Raw genomic sequence first — 20,529 nt, forward strand, 5'->3', positions numbered from 1 at the left:
GCCACTGGCTTCCTTAATTTCCTTGAAATCAGGTACAGGCACTGTTCAGCTGCTGCCACCCCTCACAGCTGAGGCAGTGTCAGTGTTACTGACACGAGATGTTGAGGTGCTCAGCTTTTGTGTGTGCCCTGAATGAGCTCTGCCAGATCACATGATTCATTTTCTGGTACTTCTCCAGCCCTGGCCAGAAGTTGTGATAAAGGAGTCAGATGGAAAATTTTGATTAGAATGATTTTTTAAGATGCTTTTTTTTTTTTTTTTTAAGTAAAAGAAGCACTTTTATGATAGCTTGCAGCTTTAGCTGAGCAAAGCTGTGATTAGAAGGTTGTTATGTAGGACTCTGACAGCTGACTTGCAATGAGAATTGAGAGAACAGAGTTGAATGCAGACACAGGAACTGTTAGTCCTTCCCATGGTTTCTGTTGTGTAACCCCATGTTTCTCTGTAATAGCATTGCTCCTGGGCTCTGCAGCCCTGCTCTGATGTGATCTCATTTCAGGGTGCCTTGTTGCTGGAGAACCACGGTGCTTTTACAGTAGTAAATGCTGCAGAACCTGATGGGGAAGCAATAATGGAACTGTTCCTAATTTCACTACAATAACTCTCCATAATCTGCACAAAACACTGGCTGCTTCCTCCTGCTTCCCAGCAAAGATTTAAAAGCTGAGTGAGTTGCCATGTTACTTAAGACTTCATTATTTTTTGCAAAGTATACTCCAGAGCATTTGCTAGAACATTATGAAGTATTATCATAAATGATTAAGCTGAACTATAATTGTCAAAATATGTGAAAAAAGCACATCTGGCAAGCCTGGTTTTTCACTCCCTAACTCACATGAGTCAGTAATTCACCGTGGATCCTCCTGACAGTGTGGATAAGCCAGCCCCTGGCAGGGCAGGCGTGCGGCTCCTCAGCTCCCTGGAGCACAGCAGGCACCCCTAGGCTGGACTAACCCCAGCCCTGAGCTGGGAAAAGCCTGGCTTAGGGACTGGGGAAACAGGAAAACCAGCCATCAAATCCAGGCTCCTGCAGCCACCTCTGTGTAACTAATATTCCATGTTCATTAGCCTAAATAGTTGTGGTTTCTTGCATCTGTTGTTCCTACCCCCATTTTCCCCCTTGCTTATATGACAGTTATACTGTCATTTCTAATCTAGGCTGTATTTATGGCCCATTTATAACATTTGTTCTTGTGCCATCATCAGCCTTTAGTTAAAATGCTCCTTTTCCTTGTTGCAGGTCAGTTGTTTAGTGAGGAAGAGTGAAAAACAGATAACATCCTTCTCAGCTCTGATTTTGTGAGGGTCTACAAACCAAAACCCTCCTCTTTGTGACCGTGCTCACAGGGGTCTGAGGATGAGGGAAGAGAGGAGGATCTGACTCCATGGTTCAGAAGGCTTGATTTATTATTATATGGTATATATTATATAAAAACTATACTAAAAGAATGGAAGAAAGGATTTCGTCAGAAGGCTGGCTAAGAATAGAAAAAGAAAGAATGATAACAAAGGTTTGTGTCTGGGACAGAGAGTCCGAGCCAGCTGGGCTGTGATTGGCCATTCATTAGAAACAACCCCATGAGCCCAATCCCAGATGCCCCTGTTGCATTCCACAGCAGAAGATAACCACTGGTTACATTTTGTTCCTGAGGCCTCTCAGCTTCTCAGGAGGAAAAATCCTAAAGAAAAGATTTTTCAGAAAATATCACAGCTTACACCTCTTTAAAAGAAGTTTTAATTCCCTCAGTCATACTCCTGCCAGTGCAGCTTGAATTTATTTTCCTTGGGCAGTGCCCAGATGAGGATGCCCAGCTAAGGGGCAGTGCCCTGCTGGAGCCCCCCTGCTGCAGCTCTGGCCTGCAGGAAGAGCACCCTGAGCTTTCTGGGGTCAGAGGGGCCCAGCTGAGGGCTCTGTGCACAAGGAGAGGGGTTTGTGTCCTCCCTCCTGTGCCTGGAGAGGCTGTGCCAGAGCTGTCAGCAGCACAGTTAGGCAGCCTCTGTACAGAGGGGGGCAGTGAGGATTCAGCAGCAGATTTAAATTGGCATTTCTGAGCAATTGAATAATAAATTGGCCTGGGAAGTGTTGAATGTTTTAAGGCTTTAAATAACAACTGGGTTCTGCCTTTGGTGTGCAGTGCTTGCTGCTGCTGGGCTGTGCTGGAGCTGTCCAGGTGCTGGGCAGGGCAGGCTCAATGCCCAGAATGATTAAAAACTCGAGGGTGGAGTGAGGGATCCTGAGCCATGTGCTGCCCAGGGGGGCACAGGGACATTTCCAGGGACATTTCCAGGGACATTTCCAGGGACATTTCCAGGCTGCTGGGACAGGGAGGGACGTCCCCAGGCAGGACAGAGTGGATGGAATGACAGAGCTGGGCAGGAGCAGCCCTGCAGGGCCAGAGTTGGGCATTGCTCAGCACCCAGCAGGCAAACACCAGATACCTGCAGAAGGATTTGGTGTGCAGATAATTTGCATTTTCCATATCTGTGGTTTTTTTAATTATTTTTCTTTTTTAATGTTTCTGTTGGCAGGTAGTATGTTTTTATTTAATAAACCTTGATGGATTTTTTTCTTACATAAATTTCTGTCACTTTTAAGCCTTGTAGGTTGTTTTATGTTGGTAAATAACCTTATTTTTGTATAAATACCGCCGCTTGTAAATTCCAGTTTTGCAAAATCTTGGCGAATTTTTGTCATCCTTTTAGCTCCTCTTTTCTTGCTTGGAGAAAAAAAAAAAAATCTCTAGAAAATTTTTTCTCAGCAAACAAATACAATATTTTTTAATGCAAAAGCAGGCATTGCTCATTTTTTATGTGGGGAAGCACATCTCAGTGAATGACATCTCTGCAGAGGAATTAATTCTGTCCCTTTGCTCACCTGAGGTGCTCAGGTTCCCTGTCCTTGGTCCTGCAAGCACAAGAGGCTGACGAGGATCAGAAGTTATCAGTGGTCAGGAGGAAAGCACAGCAGGGCTGGAGCAGGAGCTGCTGTGGCTGGGCTGGAGCGGGGAGATCAGGAGCTGTGGGGAAGGATCAGGAGCTGTGGGGAAGGATCAGGAGCTGTGGGGAAGGACCAGGAGCTGTGGGGAAGGACCAGGAGCTGTGGGGAAGGATCAGGAGCTGTGGGGAAGGATCAGGAGCTGTGGGGAAGGACCAGGAGCTGTGGGGAAGGACCAGGAGCTGTGGGGAAGGACCAGGAGCTGTGGGGAAGGACCAGGAGCTGTGGGGAAGGACCAGGAGCTGTGGGGAAGGATCAGGAGCAGCAGGAGGTGCTGGGAAAGGATCAGGAGTACCAGGAGCTGATGGAGAAGGAGCTGGAGCTGAATGAAAAGGGTCAGGAGCACCAGGAGGTGTTGGGAAAGGATCAGGAGCACCAGGAGGTGTTGGGAAAGGATCAGGAGCACCAGAACCTGGTGGAAGAGGACCAGGAGCTGATGGAAAAGGATCAGGAGCACCAGGACATGATGGAAAAGGATCAGGAGCATCAGGAGCTGGTGGGAAAGGATCAGGAGCACCAGATTCAGATGGAAAAGGATCAGGAGCACGAGGAGGTGCTGGGAAAGGATCAGGAGCTGAATGAAAAGGGTCAGGAGCACCAGGAGCGGATGGAAAAGGATCAGGAGCAGCAGGAGCTGATGGAAAAGGAGCCTTTTGGCACCAAGAGAAAGAGGAGAGGATGCAGGTGCAGGCTGGAGGAGAGGCACAGAAGGTTCAGAGAAAGAGGAGAGGAGCTGGAGAAAAGCTGAAGGGGTTCTGAGGGCTGGGGTCAGCTCGAGGAAAGCAGAGAGGCCCCATTAGCAGAAACTGCCAACAGAGGGAGGAGAGGGAGCAGCAGGGGGGAACACACAGCAGGGCAGGGGCTGAGTGGAAAAGGTGAGCAATGGGAAGGTGCAGAGCAAGGGGAGACGGTCCTGGGAAAGCTGACCTGGCTGTGCCTTTGCCCAGTGGGAGGATCTCTGGAATTTGATTTTTTCTCCCCATTGGAAGTGCCCAGGTGTGAATGGATCTGTGGTGCTGGTTCCCCCACAGTGGCTGCAGGGAGGGCAGCACCAGCTCTCACTGGGGAGCAGCTCTGGCACTGCCCTCCTGCAAGCTTTGGGATCCCTGGTTCATAGAGGCTGTCAGTCTATTCATGAGACCACGTACAGGAATGTATGGAGACCTCAGAAATTATTTATGATGCATTTACAGCATAAATAGCTAAGCTGTCAACTGTGATTGTGAAGTTCTTCCTCTCCTCCTGCACTGTGCTTTTCATTTAATATGGCTTTGTTCAGCTTAGAAACAAACCAATCCTGTGATGGCTTTTAATAGCTGTAATAAAATATTGAGAATATGGTGTCTGCCAGGGTGGTGCAGACACACGGACTGCGTGTGCTGTGATGCTAGAGAGAGTTCAAAGGGGATGGAGATGGAGGGGAGACTTCTGGAAATGGAGGGAGGAAAGCTTTGGAAAGTTTTGGAAGGCTTGAGTCTGAAGAGGATCTTTCTCTCCCAGCAGTTCAGGATTTACCTCCTGAGGAGGAATTCACCAGATATTGTTCCCTTTGGTACTAAAGCTGTGTGTCCCTGTAGCACCTTTACTTGGTTAAACAGGAAAGTGCATGAGCTCTGCAAACAAAAACCCTTGTGAGAGCGTGTCATGGCAGCTCTGGCATCAGGGTAGAGCTGCACAAACATTTGTCCTGTGCCAGACAGAAGATGCCATCCCAAAGCCACGTCATCATTAACGTCACAAAACCCAGACTGTACAAATCACGATGTAAATTGACTGAGCTCCTTCCTCAGACAAGTCAAGCATTTTGTCCAGCTGTTAATGGGAGGAGGGAGTTTTGGAGGCAGTAATTCTTCATGGGCCTTTCCAGCTGCAGCTCCATCATGACCACTTGCTGCACTCCAGCTCCTCTGCCAGTGCTGTTTTCCAGCTGGAGGATGAGTTCTGTGCCCGTGCAGATGGAGAGCAGGCAGAGCAGTTTGCAGCTCTGGTTTTGGGAAGCTGAACAGTCCAGGCTGTGGGAGGGGGACTGGCTCCCAGCAGAATTCAGCCTCCAGCTGCACACCTGGCAGGTGGGGTTGCTGCTTGCCCCTGCCCCTGGCTGGTGTCACCAAACCTTTTGTGACCCTGGGCAGTGTCCAGCTGCCCACTGTGCCACAGGGCTTGGGGCAGCACTAATAACGAGGAATTTCCTCTGACAGGAGAGGGCTGAAAATGTCTGTGTGTGGTTCCAGCTAGAGGATCTTAAAGTGATGTTTAAAGAAAATATAACTGCTTTCAATGTGTTGCTGTAGGAGATAGAGAGGTTTTTTGGAGGTTTTTTTTTGGGGTCAGATGAAGGAGTTGAGTCATTTTTTGGTGTTTCTGGGTCCATAGAGAATGCAGAAGTTGAGGAAGGAAGAGACAGAGCCAGGAAGACAGAAAGCAGCGCCCTGTCTGCTCCAGAGCCCCTGCCAAGGAAGAGATTTCACACATTACAGACTGCATTAGAACTAAGACAGGAGAAACTCTTTTATTTACTGGCTTCTGCATGAGATGTTTTACTGGCAGTATTAAATGGTCTGTTACAGACATAGTCTGAAACTTTCTGACGCTTGGGAGAATGGCATGAGAAATCCAGTAACTAAATTTTCACTGATTTTATGGAGACTGTCAGTGGAAATGTGAAACTGGGATTAAATCAAATTGCTGTGTGTTAACAGTAATTGTTGATATATGGCATAACAAAAATTATGGTATTTTGCTTTGACTTACCCTTCTAAACCAGCCTGAACCTCCTTAGTATTCAGAAATTTGTTGTAACTCTACTAATTTTGACCTATTATTGCCATTTTTGATTTCTGAATTCTTCTGAAATGCTGACTTTCCCTGCTACATTCATTTCCTGTATTCAGTTTCCAGGCAGATTTTGGCAATGCAGAGTTGAGTGGAAAAAACCAAATCAGGGAAAAAGAAAACACCATCCTACTTTACACCTCCAGGAGTTCTGGTAGGGACCTGAAATGGGAACCCAAATGCAAATATTTGGTCCTGGAGTTCTGGCCTAGATGTCGAAGGAGTTACATTGGACTGGGAGTTTCTTGGACCATGATTTTGCTTGGACCATACTCAAACTCCTTGGGCACACACTCAATCACTAATTGAGCTGCCTAAGCCTCAGGCTGTTCTTTCAGGGGTGATGTATTTAATAGCATAAAATTCACTTTGACACTCCTCAATAGTGATGAAATATCTGTATTTCGTTTTGGTCATCATAATCACCATCACACTTAATCCTTTGATTCTGCTGGGAAGGGCACAGTGGAGGAGCCTTACTAGAATAAACATCTTTATTTTTTTTTCCTGTAGCTGTGACAAGAGCACTCGACTCTGCGCCTCTCTCTTAAGAAATTGTCTTGGTGGCACTAAGCTTGACATGTACACAACTTGTACATTTGCTTCATGCTAAGCTCAGAGCATAAATGAGATTTTAATGGTGCCTGAAAGAGTCAGTCAAGGTTTGAAATATAGAATTATGTGGATAGCTCAGTGCTCTCATATTGATCTCCAAACCGGTGCAAACCCAGTGCCTTCAGAACTACAAAGGCCTAAAATAGCACGGTTTTCTCACCTGCCTCTCGGAGGTGTTTGCAAGTGAAAGGTACAATCAGCAGTGCCTGTAGCAGATTTGAGCAGTCAGGGGCTGATGTTTGCCTCCTTTTCTCCTCTCACCATTTGTTCGGTGTGAAATGCAAATTGTGCCCATTTCCCCCGAGCTTCACCCTCAGGCACGAACCCTCCACCAGTGAGGAGATCGGGAGGGTGGGGGGAGCAGGAGCTGTCCCTGTGCCCCAGGAGCTGTCCCTGTCCTGCAGGAGCTGTCCCTGTGCCCCAGGAGCTGTCCCTGTCTGTCCCCTGTCCCCCAGGAGCTGTCCCTGTGCCCCAGGAGCTGTCCCTGTCTGTCCCCTGTGCCCAGGAGCTGTCCCTGTCCCTATCCCACAGGAGCTGTTCTTATCCCCAGGAGCTGTCCCCTGTCCCCAGGAGCTGTCCCTGTGCCCTGTCCCTGTCCCACAGCTTCTGTGTGGAGTCACCACGAGGAGCTGCCCGTGCAGCTGTGCCAGCATCCCAGGGAGAGGCCGGAAGTGCTGGGGATGCAGCTCAGGTCCCCCCTGCGTTCCAGAGCAGGGATGCAGCTCAGTTCCTTCCTCTATTCCAGCCCTGGGATGCAGCTCAGTTCCTTCCTCTATTCCAGCCCTGGGATGCATTTCAGTTCCCAGGGCTGCAGTGCATTCTCCCCTCTGCTCCAGCCCTGGCATGCAGCTCAGTTCCCTGTGTTCCAGAGCAGGTATGCAGTTCAGGTCCCTCTGTTCCAGCCCTGGGATGCAGCTCAGCTCCCTGGGATGCAGTTCAGCTCCCTGGGATGCAGCTCAGCTCCCTGGGATGCAGCTCAGCTCCCTGGGATGCAGCTCAGCTCCCTGGGATGCAGATCAGCTCCCTTGGATGCAGTTCAGCTCCCTGGGATGCAGCTCAGCTCCCTGGGGTGCAGTTCCCCCTGTTCCAGCCCTGGCATGCAGTTCAGTTCAGCTCAGTTCCCTGGGATGCAGCTCAGCTCCCTGGGATGCAGCTCAGCTCCCTGGGATGCAGTTCCCCCTGTTCCAGCCCTGGCATGCAGTTCAGTTCAGCTCAGCTCCCTGGGATGGTGCACTCTCTCTCCCCTATTCCCGCACGTGTCCCCACAGGCTCCGTGTGTGCCACGCCAGCGCATCTGAGCCTGATCAAAATTCCTCCTGCTGCAGGGAAAATTGCGCTCGCTAGCGAAGGCCAAAGAAGTTTTCTATATCAGTTCAACAGCTGGTCTTGTTTTATTGATATTGAAATATTACCCCAGTTTCCCAAAATTCCTGAGGCTGGAGAGAGCTGAAGTAGGCAGGATTTGAATGGCGCCGTGCACAATGGAAACCGCTCGCACGGGAAAGTTTGTTAACAAATTCTGGAATTTGGAGCACCTAATGAATCCACATCTATTCGCATTTCTGAGCACACTGCAGGGAGGGCTGTGGCACAGGCTGCCTGTCCTGGGTGGGAGGAGGGAGATCCCTGTCAGCAGCGCTGCCAGCCCAGCCCTGGCTGCCCCCGCCAGCCCTGCCCGTTCAGCTCCCAGCTCTCTGGGCCTGTCAGGAGCAGCCTGTGCAAAAACTGATGTGCAAATACATCAGCTCTTGTGGACTGCAAGTGTTGTGGCCCTTTGTAAAGGAGAGGGAGTTCTGTCAAGGAAACGTTTTACAGTCTGGGGATGCGGCCAGATGAAAAATTGAGGAACTCTTCTGTCTGATGTGCTCCTGTAAAATCCAGCTGGTCACATTTCCTCCCGCTCTGTTCCCTGTATACATCAGAGGTGGAAAGGAATTGACATGGCAGGAGACCATGCTGCTTTTATCAGATTCATACCAGGATGTGCAGTGTGCCCATGATCAGTCAAATGATAATTTCTTTGAGTCACCTGAGCACTTGTGGCTGATGCTGTAGAAGTGAGGTGGTTATTTCATGAAATGGATGGAGTTGGGTAGAAAAAATCCCTCACCATGGCCATTTCAATATCCTGAGCAGAAAAACAGAACACCCTTTGTCTCCATGAGTCTTAACCTAGATTTAGCATGCTGCAGAGATATTTCTCTGACATGTTCAATGATAGCAGAAAAATATGTGGTGGTGCATTAAAAGCTATACAGCAAAGGAAGTTTGGGGAACTTAATCAGAGCCTTAGGCAAGAAAAGGATGTGTAACACTGATACGTACATTTTGCTTTTGCTGTACTTAATGAAAAATGTTATGCCAACACTGGTTTTTGTCCCTTATGGTTTAGCAATGCAGAACCAATCCCTTTTATTCTTTGTGTTTCGTGTTTTTCTTCTCGTAATGTTACTTAATCTGGAAATAAAAATGTTTGATTTCTGTCATTCCCCTTGGCTACTTTGCTTAAAATGGTGCTTAATTGTTTTCACTTTAGAGGAATGGTGCCAGGCTTAAAGGTTTATTATCTTTTCATGGATTTTGTTTTAAGATTGCAGGGCTTTTTATACACTTCTCCTTGACACCTGTCATAACATGAGACTTTTCAAACTTGGCCACCACCAGTCTGGGAGGAAATGTTTGTGAATTATCAGGTTGGCACAAAGACCAGGTGTCCTTGCATTCTCTCCCAGCAGCACTAACCCAGACAATCCTTTCCCCCATCCCTGCAGCAAACCCTCCTGTGGCTGCAGGGCTTTCAGGGAGTCCTGCATGGCTCTTGTTGGGATGTTCCTGTTCCCAGTCCCTGGAACTGCCAAATTCCTCACTGGTTTTGGGATGGAGCATCGAGAGAACCAGTTCTTGCTCAGCTCCTCCCTCACTCCACAGGGTGGTTTGTGTTTCTTCCTTTTCTTTTCTTTGAGTACAGATGCTGCTGCTTGTACTTTAGGTACTGGTACATTATTGATCAAAGCACAGAGAATGCACAAATAACACTTGAACTGAGGTTCTATGGAGGAGAGGAATTAACTGCTGTCAGAGGCTGACTGGCTTCTATTTTAATTTCAAGACATTCAGGATGCTTCCACTGGCACCATCTTAAAATGCTGCCAGTCCCCATCTATCTAAGGAACGATTTATGCCTGAAATTAATTATCTCTCAGCTTTTCATTTTTTTTTTCTTTAATGTTTCCCTTGGAGGCTGTTTTTTTACACTCAGGCTAATTTCTGATTACCAGATTTCACTTCTCTTAAACATGTTGAACAATTCTATTTCCCTACCCTGTTGTCTGTTTCAGTAGGTTGCCATCAAATTTAGTTCTAGCTAATTAGGGAAAACCAGTTCCATCACATTGAAGATTGTCCTCTCCTTCATAACATAAACAGCTTTAATTTGAAGGCCACGTTTACCTCTTTAGTCTAGAGCACTAAAACCAATGAATTCCCTGCTCTGGAGGTTATGGTTCCTGACCTGAATAAAAGAGCAATAAATCAAAGTATGCTCACTGGCATTGAAGCAGGCTCCAACTGTGTGGAATCAACATGCCGGTTCCAAATTGTAATTTCACTAAAAATAGCAGAGTTTAACAATTTTGACAGTTGTAAACTTGAAGGATCTAGGCACACTGTCTATCTTGCTGTGTCTCGTATGTTCTGTCAACCCTGCAGCTTTTTGAAAGTAAAACCAGAAAAAAAAAGCTGAACATTCTTCACTCCTGGCTAGATGTGCCCACGCTGGCCCTCTGCAGAGGGGGGCACAGAGCTAACAGTGATTGCTCCGAGGTGAGAGGGTAACAGGGATTTCTCAAAGACAGAAGAGGTGGCTCAAGAATGGGAGGAAGGGTGAAGTTTTGGGTCTGCATCTCCCCTTTATCACTTCTGGTTTTGGGTCTGTGTTTTCAGGAAACAAAAGACAAGCAGCCATGGGGCCATGGATCATTTCTATTTTACATTGTTCCTCTCTATTCTGGAGTCTGGAGAGCCACAGATGCAAATTTTCCTGTATTTTCTCCTCCCAAGGCTTATCACCCAATCCTTAATTCATCCAGGCTCTATTCAGCAGATATTTAAGCATTTAATAGAAGGCACTTGATTTGACTTCCATGGACTGTATGGGCAGGTTGGAATTAAAACCATTCTTAAATGCATGTATTTAATAGGAGGCACTTGATTTGGCTTCCATGGACTGTATGGGCAGGTTGGAATTAAAATCATTCTTAAATGCATGTATTTAATAGGAGGCATTTGATTTGGCTTCCATGGACTGTATGGGCAGGTTGGAATTTAAATCATTCTTAAATGCTTGGATGCAATGGGCAGCACTTACTTAGCATTGGGGATGGATAAATAAAGCAAGCATTTAAACTTGTGGTTAAAGTTTGCTGGTACTGCCAAAGTTAACTCTTTAGCTGGCCATTCCCCTGACAGCACAGTGAGTGTTGCTGTGTATGCTTTAATGCCAATTAATTGCTGTCTGCCTCAAAAAACGCCTGAGGTTGAACCACACTTTGCTTCATCAGAATTCAACACTGCTATTGGTCTGTGGGGAGGAGAAGCAGGAATTAGAAGAGACAAGAGCACTGTGGAGCAGTAATCTTTTATTTATGTGTGATGCTGTACATTTCCTGACTGTGCTGAGGCTGTTCCTTCCAGCTCTCAGTAATTATGGTGAGTGGCATGTGGCATGTGCTGGGGCCCCAGGAGGAGCGGGGTTCCTGCAGCTGCTCACAGCTGGCACCTCTCATCCCAGCCTGGCCAAGCTCTCCTTTCCCCAAGGAGAGAAGCAGCAGTGTTGATGTTTGGTCCCAGTTGTGTTTGTGGCACAAAAGACTTTGTTAGAGGGAGCTGAGTTGCTTTCTTGTTTATCCAGAGGAGTTGCACACACAGAAATGGAAACCTGGGTGGTGTAAACTGGTTCCAAGGAAATTCAGGGGTCATTGTTTATGTCTGTCTATTCCAGCCCTAAATATTCTGTCTGTCCTGTATCACACCCAGTTAAAAAATACAAATGTTTGGCTAAAAAGGTGGTGGCTGAATGAAGAATTAACCACTGAAAAATGTATAAATTCACTCAAAGCTTTGAAAGTTTGTGGGTTTTGTCTTTGCTCAGAGGAAGGCAAGGAGGAAAATAATTTTCATATCTCCATTACTTTTTCAAGGTGCTAAAATAGTTAACTCATTTTGTAAAATGTGTATTTGCCAACAGTCATATTTGCTTCATCATTATCAGTTTTGTGAACTCAGGCAGAGTTTGTAAATGTGTACCTGCAGAAAGTGGTAATGATGTACCAGGCTCGCTGCTCTTGAGGCTGCATTTGTACCCTCCTTGCACCAATTGAAAGAAAGCCAAATAAATTCTTTCCCACTCTTGGGAAATATGTGTTATCCTGAGTGCAAGACTAGGAGAAATGTGTTAATTGTTTGACACTTCATCACTTACAGTGCTCATTAAAGGAGATAATGGTGGTGCTCCAGATGGTGACCTGGCAAAACCCTGCAGGTCTCCAGGGTGGCTGCTGCATTCCTAATGTCCAGACAAGGCTGTGGAGAGGAATCTCTGTGGGTATTGTCCATCTCTTCCCAGCCCCAGCAAAGCCTTCTTTGCTTGCCATACACCTGATGTTAACATTCCCATTCCCCCTGCAAACTCTGATTGCCCAGCTCAGGATCACAGCTGGAGCATGCCCTGTGTCCTCTGTGTCCTCTGTGCTGGCTGCCACTGCTTGGCAATTGGGTGTTTTTTTTTGCTATTACAAAAGACATTTTAAGTACAGTAAAATAAATATATTCTTTCTGTTTTCTTTTCCCTAGGCATCCAAAAAAAAAAAAAAAAGCAACCAAAAAAACAAAGTGTGATTTTGTTAAATTCTCTTTTGCTGTGCAGCCTTTCTTTAACAGTCTTTCAAATGGAGCCCAGGGATATCCTTCATCATTCCCTCTATTGGTTTCTTCTCACTGTAAACTTAATGGAAGCACTCAGGCTTGCAGTGAAGAGGAAACCCACAGGCAAGTGACAGAAGCATCATAAGCTTCAGGGAGCTAGTTTAACATGGTTAATTAAAGGGGTGATCAGTTCAGGGCAGCGCCAAGTGTGAAGGATTGATAGACAAATCCCTGCAGTCAGGCTCCAGATGAAGGCTCTAAATATGAGGAAAGGCCTCTCAACTTGTTGGAGCCTTGTCCTTGGGGGGAGGAACCCCCACTGCAAGGCAGCACAGGGAGCAAACCCATCTCTTTGCCATTTTCTGCCTTCAATCCTGGTGCCCCAGGTGGCCGGGGCACTGCACAGGTTATTTATTTAAATGAATTCCCTCTGAGTTGGTGCATCAGCTTTGCTTTAGGCTCAGGCCTCACATCCACAACAATGGGCCGAGCTGCATCTGAAATTCAACTTGCTCAAATTTAGGCCTGATCAAATTTAATGTTTTCACTGGGGAACTTCATGAAAAATCAAGAGTGTGCTAATGAAATTTGCCATTTACAGAAGGTTAGGTGGCATAGTCAATAAAGAGGAAGATTAGAGGCTTATATGAAAAGAATTTTATGACTTTGAGATGTAGGGCAATAAAGTTAGGTAAAACTCACTTGTATAAAAATACTAACTCATACACTTAAGGAGGAATAAAGGAATTCTGCAGTTTTGTTGTTCTTTAGAGTCTATACTCTTTCTGGTACAGCTCAAATGGAGAAGTTTTCTGTTCCAGGGTTATACAGAGCTTGTGTACATTCCCAAACCAAACTGTTAAGGCTTTAATAAGCAGTGGTAAAGCTCAAATGCACATTTGTTATCACTGGAGATAAGTACACTTCTGCAATAATTTGAGAATTATTTCATTGTGATGTTTCACCTGAAGGAGCTGTGTGGCTGAAAGGTTGTCTGCTTCTCCTGGCTGCTTTATTTGGTTTAATGAGGTACATTACCTCTCCTCCAGAATGCTGCTTCTCTGAGGTTGCTTGGGAAAAAACAACAAAAAAAAAGAAATGACAAGGAAATCCCAGATTTCACTGGGACTGCTACTCTTTTGCCAGTTGTTCATCGCCTTAGGGCTGTATTTTAATGTAATTTTAAATGATCAGAAAGAAGGCTCTGTAATTGTCATTACAAAAATTTGTAGAATGCCTCAAGAGTGTGGCCACAAGTGGTGCTGGGGAAAGGCAATTCCAGCAGAGGCACAGGGGAGAGGGCAGAGGGGATGGGGCAGGGCTCAGGGGCAGCTCTGACACCTTGGCTGGGAGGCTCAGGGCACAGAAGGAGCAGGCTCCCAGAATGTTCTGCATTTTGGGAGGTGGAACAACAACAATAACAACAATAACAACAACAACAACAATAACAACAACAATAACAACAATAACAACAACAACAACAACAATAACAACAATAACAACAATAACAACAATAACAACAATAACAACAATAACAACAATAACAACAATAACAACAAAACAACAATAACAACAATAACACTGCTGCAGCTCCAGCCTTGGTGGTGTTCAGAGTATCTGACCAATATCTGGGTAAATCTGAGCTCCACCAAGCATCAACAGCCCTAAATGACTGGAAATGACTCTCAGCTGGGCAGACTAAAAGGGCATTTCCCAGAAAGCTGGGAGTCGTGCAGCAGCCTGTTTTATTCCTGCGTGTGTGATTATGGCTGGGAGTTACTGGCTGGTGTTGGCCTTGTCATTAAAATCTGACCCTGCAGTTGGAATATGAACTAATGAACTAATTCCAGACTTTATTTAAGCCTGCTTCTCATGAGAAGTTACTCAGATTTCTCCTCTCCTGGAGGAAAGTCGGGTGAAGTCCTTGAACAGGGCAGATTGTGCTGAGGATGGAGGCACAGAGCTGGCTCTCACAGCACCACCTCCTATTCTGATGCTTTTTCCATTTGGGCACAGGTTTTTGTCTTGTTTAACTGTGTTCTCCCACCAGTACAATCCATGTGTGTGATCTCAATTTCCTTGTCCCCTGTGTCCTGGGCTCTGAGAAGCCCTGGGTGGGCTAAGAGCTCCCTGCCTCTGCTCAGAGAGCAAACCTGGGGAGAAACAGGGAGCTTTGGGATTGTTAATTATTAACATTTTTAATTATTTCTTTAAATTATTTACTCTACTTGCAGCCATAATAGCAGCAAAGTCCTTATATGGAGCAAGCGTGGCTGGAGGGGATTTGGAATGGGCTTGGGTTTGCTTTGGAGCTTGACAGGCATTTCTCACTTCCCGTGATAATGACAGGCAGCTAGGGAAAACCAGGAATATTAATAGATTTTCAGAGGGTTGTGTTTCTAGAGTAAAGACAGAAAAAGCCTCAGCAGGAGTAAGAAAGGAATAGAAGTAGGGACGATTCGTGTTTCCTGCTTCCTGTTTCGTTCTCGTTTGCAGCCTTTTATTTATACTGTTCTCCTAAAAGTAAATGTAATAGAAGGCAAAGTCTCCGTCATGATTTATTCTTCCAATTTTCTGAGCCTTGTAGGATTGCACCCTCCTCCCTCTCCTTGTTGCAATAACCAGGCACAGTAAATCCAAATATACAACCTTTGGAAAGAAAGGGTTTTGCAGGGGAGAACTGAATCAACCTTTAACTTGCACGTTCAGAAAAAAAAAAAGCTTAAAAAACCCCCTGAAAGCAGAGGAGCCCAGGGTAATGAAGCTCTGGAAGTATTTGTAGTGTGTTATTGCCAGACTAGATCTGTCTGAATGTGCTGCAAACCAGACACTGGCACTTGGAGCTGATTGTTCTCTTCACAAAGCAATGAATTTCCCTGAAAGTGCTTGGAGTTTTTGGATTTTTTTTTTCACATTTTCACTTTCATCTTGGATTTTTCTTTTTTTGTTTTAATGTTGAACTTGTATCTTCACTTCATCTGACAGACAAGAGGCTGTAGCCCCTTTTCTGAAATGAGTGTTTGCCACTACCCAAATAAGTCTTTGACAAGCCTGAGAGTTGTGTATTCATCTCATTTCTACTGCAGCACATAAATCCAGTGCTAATATTACATTTCTCTTTTTCTTCCTTTGTTCTTTTTCCTGGGTAAAGAGAAGAATTGTTGTGTAAAGATTCGGTACAAGCACTGTAGATATTGTGATGTGATGACACTTGTCACTTTCTCAGTGAATAAAGAAATGAAGTTGGAATCAGAATTTCTCAAAACATTTTTTGTTCTCTTGCAGATTGGGTAGTTTTTAAAAATGCTAATAATTTTTTTGTTTGCACCAAAAGGAATTTGCTGAAAATTACTTTAATGAACAGAGTTCTGATAGGGCAGCTACTGGTCTTGATTATTTAATGGGTTCAACTGGGAACCTCCTGAAAGGCTGAGGGATGAGGGCAGGTTTTTATAACCCAGAAGTACAGTTCTGCCAAACCCGCCTGAACCTCCTTCACCTTTTCTTACAAACAGAAAATTAATAGATTTACTGCTCTTCAGCAGATTCATGTGCCCCTGATGCCCACCTAGATGAGCCAATGTGTGCCTCCCTTCCAACTCAGGGATTTTCTATGATTCCACATCCACTTCAGTACTTTTTCTGCTTCCTGGGCTAATAAACACAGACAAGAGATAAAAGCAGGACTGTTTGCTTGGTTTCCTACAATACCTGCTAATGTTTGCTCCGGCACAGACTGGATCCTCTCTCCTGGCCTAGGACGCTTTCCCCTGGGAGTTCTGTGGCACGATGCACATACTCTGAGAGGCTGAGAAAAGCAAGTGACATCTGATTTTGTGTAGAGCATGCAGAAAGCATCAGATGTGTTGGCAGGGTCTGAAAAGCCTCTCTGAGGCGTGCCATGGCTGCACTCTGAAGTTTCTGTGCGCTATTGACTGGCTACAGCTTGTTGCTTTACTCCTCCAAAATAGAACCCATTTCACAGCAGGCATGGGAGGAACACACAGATGAGGAAAAGGAGTTTTAGCTCTTTTTGTGTGTTTTCTAAGGTGCTCCCCAGGCAGGTGCAGGAGTGGTTGCTCCTTGCCCTTTGGTGGTGGCCCTGTTACCCCCATCCTGTCAGGGACACGGGGGATGCTGAGCCTGCTCTGCCCTCCTGGCAGCCTCACTGCTGGGGCTGTTCTGTTCTGGCTGTGCTGGGCTTTGTCTCCCAGATCAGCATTAGAGCCTGGGATAATTCTCACCAGCAGAGTCACAAAGATGTGGTGGGAGCTGCTGAGCACTCTCAGCCCTGGCAGCGGTGTCACCCAGCCCCAGGAGGGTTGGTGCTGGTGGAGTCTGGCAGGGCAGTGTCACAGGCACCTTTTATGGAAAACCCTTTCCTTAGGATTGTTCCTCCTGAGGAACTGAGAGGCCTCAGGAGCAAAATGTAACCAATGGTTATCTGCTGCTGTGGAATGCAACAGGGGCATCTGGGATTGGGCTCATGTGGATGTTTCTAATGAATGGCCAATCACAGCCCAGCTGGCTCGGACTCTCTGTCTGAGCCACAAGCCTTTGTTATCATTCCTTCCTATTCTATTCTTAGCCAGCCTTCTGATGAAATCCTTTCTTCTGTTCTTTTAGTATAGTTTTAATATAATATATACCATAAAATAACAAATCAGCCTTCTGAAACATGGAGTCAGATCCTCCTCTCTCCCCTCATCCTCAGACCCCTGTGAGCACGGTCACAGAGCAGCTACAGGGAAAACAGGGAAAACTCTGCTCCCCCTCCCCAAAGGGCAGCATGTGGTGTTTTTTTTTTGTAAATGCTGGGATTTTTCTGCACATTTTGCAAGAAGCCTGGTGTGTCCTGATGTACCATTAATATTGGGAGAAACTCAGCACTTTGCTGGATATGGTTCCCATTTCAGGTCCTTAGCCTTGGCTGCCATGCCTCTGTAAGAGCATTTGTGGTCTCTTTCTGTGCTGTGTACTTAGGTACTCTTAAAAGCAGGGAAATATGTTTTACCTGGCAAAATTTTATGCCATGGCACAGTAAAATAGCCAACAAAAAAACCCACTTACAGTTTCTGCAGAGTGAGCCTTTGCATTGTAGTGAATCCTCCTTTGAGGAGAGCTCAGCAGTGTTACCAGCTGGGAGAATGCACACAAACCTGGGTGAGGACCCAATCTAAAAATGAGTAAAGCTCCAAGTTGCTTTCACTGAGCTTTTTTATTATTATTCCTCATCTGTAGCTGAAATATTCTAGAAATGGAGAAAACATTGCTGGTCTTCATTCCATTGTACTGAGACCTGTTACTGGTGAAATGTGCACCCAGTACCTGTTCAGTCCTCCCCTCATTATTATGAAAACACTTCTCCTTTTTAATCCCAGCTCCTGGAATCAGTAGATTTGGTGTTACCCTTGTGTTTAGGTGTTCCAGAATGAACCCAATGTTTATTTGTTCATTGCCATGGTGGCTGGTGATTGAGAGGGAGAGAGTTGGTGCAAGGGATTCCAAGGGTTAAGAGCAGAAGCAGCTGTGGCTATTGGGATCAGCCTCAGTGGGACTGTGTCCCAGCCCACCTGAGCAGGCTGGGGCTGGCACAGCTGCAGGAAGGGCTCAGTGCTGCTGTGTGAGCCCTCCTGCCCTGTGCCTCCACACCGGTCCCCAGCTCTCTCTGCACGGTCCCTGCCTGCAGCCTGGGGCTCTCTCTGGATTTGTTTGGGAGTTGCTGGAACACAGCACTTCACATCTCAGGAGCCTCTCATGCAGGTTTGATTGGGTTCTGAAGTCCTGTGCAGGAAGCAGAGTATTCTCAGAAGGGATCTCCTCATCCAGCTGCTCTTGTAGCTTTATTGATCCACTCTGTCCTTCAGCTAGCCTGGACATTATAGCCCTTTGTGCATAATATTTCCTGACATGTTACCAGCAGGTAGGAAGCTGGGCTGTGCTTTGTAACCCTTGTACTTACTGGAAGTTATTAAATTTGGGATTTTGGAGGGAGAGCCCCGGCGTGCTGATGTTCTGCAGTGCAATATCAGCAGCTGCAGCACAGTGTCCTTGGGCAGGCACACAGAAGGGAGCCCTGCAGGGGCTGGCAGCTCATTGCTGGCCACAGCAGCTGGGCTGTGTGCAGGGAAGCCCTGCAGGAGCTCTGTGCACCCCCTGCTCACACCCACCCTGCTGCCAGGGTGCTGGGCTGGCACTGCCCCGAGGCACAGCAGCCATGGAAAAGCTGATTTAGGGCTGCAGGACTGACCCCAGGGACACAGGCCTCAGCTTGGTGCTGCTGGAGGGGCTGGAGGGGCTGTGCCTGGGCTTCTCAATGAGGCTCACCAAGGAACAATCCTTCATAATCCTGGGGAATGAAGAAGTGCAGGTCTGAAGCTGCCACTCCTCCCACCAGGACTCAATAGCTGAAGGTTATTTCGGAAAACGTTTCCATTTTATCACTGGAAATTTTTGCTTTTCCTGCCTTCCCTGAGCCCCCTCCCCAGCTGAGGGACATGAGCAGCATCATTCACAAGTGTTCCTCCAGAATTCATTAGAGCAGGGCTGAAGGTTTCATTATTCTTTAAGGGTGCATTAATAAAACTGCTGTACACTTGGGGTTTTTAATACTATATGAATTATTCTGACAGTCAGTTTGCAAAGCCAACATATCAATCATTAAATTAAAAATGTAGTAATATAAATTAGTGTGATTCAGGAGCTGTAGAACATGTGGAACAATATGCTCTCTGTTTGGAAACGAGTACAGATCTGTCCTTCAAATGAGAAAATACAGCAGGCAGGGAGATGCAGTGAATTTATCCAGCCCTCCATAATCCCAACTGTTCCCACGTATCAGATAGCACTCTTGTGTTGTCCAGATCCCTATTATCCTTTCTGCAAATATCACAGCAATCTTTAATGATCACCCAGAATGTTTGTTTGCAGGGAGAGGTGTCATTTGTGAATTGCCTGACACAGTGCTTGCATCTGGGGACGAGGCAGCAGCACAGGAAAATCAAAACACATCTCCCCACAATTACTGCTTTTGTTTGCTTGACAGAAGATGCAAAGGAAATATTCTGCACAAAACCCCACGTGTCCAACTCACCACTTGATGAGGTAATGCCTCTCACAGGTTGCATCAGTGCCCTGAACCCAGCCTGGCTGGCCCTGGTGGCTCCTGGGCTCTGGGGAGAGATCTTCTATCGAGTCCATTCACGAGAGCAGGCAGAAATTATTTTGCCTTTCATTAATGTGAGGCACTAGGTGAAGTATGCAGGACAGCTTGCTTTTTCACTTCTTTGAGCAGAAAGTTCTTTCTAAGCATCTTTTCCCCTTCCTCTGCTGATTCTGTGAAAGCTCTGTGGCGGTGAATGACGTGCAGGGGGTTTGAAGGAGCCCAGTGAGTGTGAGATAACGCAGCTGTGGCCGAGGTGCAGGACATTTCCAATGGCAGCTCCTCGCCCGTGGATTTCCCTCCGCTCTGAATCCCATCCCAGCCAAGCTGCTTTGGAGCAGATAAAGCCCTGCCATGCAGAGCTGGGCCTGGTGTGCTTATCCAGGGCAGGGTGCTCAGCCTGAGAGTGATCCTGGGGGGCAGCACAGCCCTGGCTCTGCCTTCAGCCACCCTGGAGCCCCTGCTCATCATGAAATTCCTGCCTTAGTTCCCTCACCCCTGTAAGAATCTGTGCCTGGATGGATTTGGTACAATAATTATCATATTCTATAATTATTATATAAAATTTTAATATATTTATATTTTCATAATATGTTAAAATGTACAATCTTTTTAAAATAATAAAACCAGATATTTTTATAATTTATATTTTAAAATATTTTATAATATTTTACATATAATTATATATAATTATTAGAATAATTATTACATAGTTATAATTATAGTAATTATAATAATTAAATGATTATAATAATATATTATATATTTTTATATAATTGTATTTTATATTTTTATATATAATTTATTATTATTATTATTATTATTATTATTATTATTATTATTATTATTATTATTATTATTATTACTACTACTATATAATGCTATAATAATTAGTGCAACACACACCAGCACAGTCAAGAGTGCCAGTGGAGGAAAACAGGCTTAAAAAATATGTTCACAGCCAGGACAAGGTATTAATGACCCATTACAGGCTCAGCAGCTG

The sequence above is a fragment of the Agelaius phoeniceus genome, chromosome 14 (genome assembly GCF_051311805.1).
Source record: "Agelaius phoeniceus isolate bAgePho1 chromosome 14, bAgePho1.hap1, whole genome shotgun sequence".
NCBI classification, from domain to species: domain Eukaryota; kingdom Metazoa; phylum Chordata; class Aves; order Passeriformes; family Icteridae; genus Agelaius; species Agelaius phoeniceus.